At 41.9% G+C, this 3,558-nt stretch overlaps 1 pseudogene; it reads right to left on the reverse strand.

Annotated features, from left to right (window-relative positions):
• Positions 1-737: 737 nt before the first annotated feature.
• On the reverse strand, positions 738-2,594 carry LOC114617789 (annotated as a pseudogene).
• Positions 2,595-3,558: the final 964 nt, after the last annotated feature.

The following is a 3,558-nucleotide window of genomic DNA, read 5'->3' on the forward strand; positions in this document are numbered from 1 at the left end:
AATAAAATAAAATAAAATAAAATAAAATAAAATAAAATAAAATAAAATAAAATAAAATAACAAAAACTTACACATAGGACAAAACAAACAAGAGCAAGAGCCCAAGAAAAGGCTGGACACACACACACACACAACAATGTTTGTATATTCAGGAATCCCATAAAAACACTGAATGGGGGAGAAGCATCTCTGGGACACGCTAGAAACCTTAGGAAACCAGGAACTCCCGGGAATCTCTGAGGGTGACTGTATCTAAGACTCCAGCAGTGGGGGATGTGGAGGCTTAACTGGTCATCTCCTGTAACAAGGCAAAACTTTAAGAAGGGATTGGGACACCAACACAGCCACAAAACATTAGACCTACAATTTGTCCTGTCTATAAGATGTGCGTTGACGTCTCAGGGCATGCTGGGACCCAGGGGGAGGCTTTACCTTCTCTGAGAAAAGAGGAGAGGTAATGAGGGGGAGGGGTTTGTGAGGGTGGGACTGGGAAGAGAGGAGAGAGTGAGGGCTGTGACCTGGATATAACATGAAAGAATGAATGAATGAAGAAAGAAAAAACTTAAAAAAGACACTCTAAAAAATAAAAGGAAAAGATTATCATGAAAAAAATAACTTATTGAAAAACAACAACAACAAAAAAACACACCTAACTGGAAGCCGTAATATATACACAAAGGGCATGTAGGATAAAGAGCAATTATGAAAAACAGACATTTACATATACTTCTAAAGTCTTATTGAGAATACCCTGTTGGCATCGGATAGCCAATCATAGGCGCAGCAGCTGCGGTAGCCGAATATGCATATGCTTCTTGATTCATACCTTTGTACATATTTGCAACATTACTTCCATATTGCTGAGTGCTATCATAACCGTTCTGGTAAGTCCCTGTTGGATTACCAATCCTAAAACTGATCTGTATACCAGCAGATACAAAATTACTTCCCAAGCTCCCATCGGTGTAATTTGCAGCACTGTAAACACCTTTCTGAGTTTTAGCCCCAAAATCTCTCAGGAGCAGACTAGAGTAGCCTCTGTCATAGTTTTCCCGGTCTCTAAAGGTATTAAATCCACCCTTTCTGCCTGCAGAGTATCTCTCACAACGATCATCCTTCATGCCTCCGCTACCCCCGGAATGACCTGAACCTCTTGTCTTCGAGCAACTGAAGCAACAAAGGATTAACTGCTTGCTTAGCTTCCCGAAGCACAGAGATAAGGTCGCTCCCTTGCTTTATGTCATTAGGTGTAAAGAAAGTGTATGCTGTGCCTGTTTTGGTACTGCGAGCAGTTCTTCCAATTTGATGAATATAATCCTCTGAGGAGTTAGGGTAGTCATAATTGATGACAAATTTCACATCTTCCACATTTAGCCCTCTGGAGGCCACATCGGTAACAATCAGAATAGGAGCTTTTCCATGTTTGAATTCATTTAGAACCCAGTCACGTTCCCGCTGACTCTTGTCACCATGAATGCCCATGGCAGGCCACCCGTGTCTCCTCATTTTTCTGGTGAGTTCATCACATCTTCTTTTGGTTTCAACAAAAACAATGGTTTTATTCTCCTTCTCACTCATGATCTCTTCCATCAGACAAATACGTTTTTCATCCTTTTCAATGTCATGACATACACCCACAATCTGAAGAATGTTATGGTTTGCACTCAGTTCCAGTGCACCAATATTGATATGAATACAGTCTTTCAGGGAATCTTCAGCAAGCTGCCTTACTTCTTTTGGCGAAGTTGCACTCCACATTAGTGTTTGCCTATCAGGTCTTATTTGATCCACAGTTTTTCTTACTTGGGGTTCAAGTCCCATATCAAGCATCCTATCAGCTTCAAGGACAAGGTAAGTTGCTCTTCTCAGGTTGGTTTTCCCACATTCTAAAAAGTCAATCAGCCTTCCAGGTGGTGCAATACAGATCTCCACACCTCTTTCCAAACCACGAATCTGTGGTCCTTTGGGGGCACCACCATAGATGCAAGTAGACTTCGAGCTACAAGCTCTACAATACTCAGCAGTGATTTGCTGCACCTGCAGTGCCAGTTCTTGAGTTAGTGCCAGCACTGAGCAAATAGGTCCATCACCTCTCTCTAGGAATGGCTGGTGGTTTATGTGTACCATGGCAGGCAGCAAGTAAGATAACATTTTCCCAGATCCAGTCTGAGCTACTCCAACCATACCCAATCCACTGAGAGCAACTGGCCAGCCCTGAGCTTGAATAGCAGTGGGTTCAGTGAAGTACTGCCTTGCAATCACATCCATGACATTCGCAGGAACGTTTGCTTCATAAAGATTCAGAACAGGTTTTGGACAGCTGTGATCTCTAACTGTAATTTCCTTGCTTCTTCTGTATGTATCTACCTCTTGTGCAGTGCTCCTTGCCAAATCAGGTGTTCCTGATAAAAATTCCTCTCAAATATGAGCAGCTCATCAAGATTCCACTTCTTTTTAACTAGTTTCTCCCCAGGATTTCCAAACTTCTTTCCAGAGAGGCGTCCTGTTCTTCTCCCTCAAAATCGAGGTGCACAAAACCCTTGATCCCGGCCGCAGTCTCGGTCACTAGAATAGCTCGACATGGCGTCAAAGGTTGCGGTGTGCGGGAGGAACCCAGTGAAAGAGAATTCAGTTGCGATGAGTCGCTGAGAGAAGGCCTCGGTGACGGGCAGTGACCACGACCAGAGCTGTAAACCCAAGGATCGATGGAAGTGAATGAGGTCAGTTAGTGGGTTTCTAGATATCTCAATGTTTGAAGGAGATTAAGTGGTAAGGGGAGTGTAGCAAGAATTGGGGAGGAATATCAGCAGAGTTGACTATATTAATCAAGGAAGCAGACTGCTGCATAAGAAACAGAAAAGATGAACTCAAGAAGTCCCTTGAGGGCCAGTGAGATTGCTCAGTGGTACTTGCCACCAGTCCTGGTGACCTGAGTTCCATGCCTGGGACCTACATGGTAGAGGGAGAGAACCAGCTCCTGAGAGCTGCACTTAGACCTCTCAACTGCATCTTACCATGCATGTGCACGTTTGAGCATGCATACACACACACATGCACACTCATACACAAGCACATATGGACAAACATACATGGACAGACATACACACATATGCATATATATATATATATATATATATATATATACACACACACACACATGGACACATACATATACATGCACATATATACATATGCATGCACATATATACATATGCATGCACATATATACATATACACATACACATATATACACATAAACACACAAACATGCATACACAGATGCACACACATACATGCCCACACAAAAACATATACAATACACACATATATGCATGCATATCCATGTACAAATGCATACACGCATATATATGATGCATACACATGCACACACATATACGTGCACACATGCATACACACATATATACAATGCATACATATACACATGCTCACATGCATACACACACATACAAACACACATACCAAATAAATAAAGGCAATAGTAAATTTTATTTAAAGGAATGTCTTTGGATATAAATATGCACTACTTGGTGATGGACA

The sequence above is a fragment of the Grammomys surdaster genome, unplaced genomic scaffold, assembly GCF_004785775.1.
Source record: "Grammomys surdaster isolate TR1022 unplaced genomic scaffold, NIH_TR_1.0 138, whole genome shotgun sequence".
Classification (NCBI taxonomy): Eukaryota; Metazoa; Chordata; class Mammalia; order Rodentia; family Muridae; genus Grammomys; species Grammomys surdaster.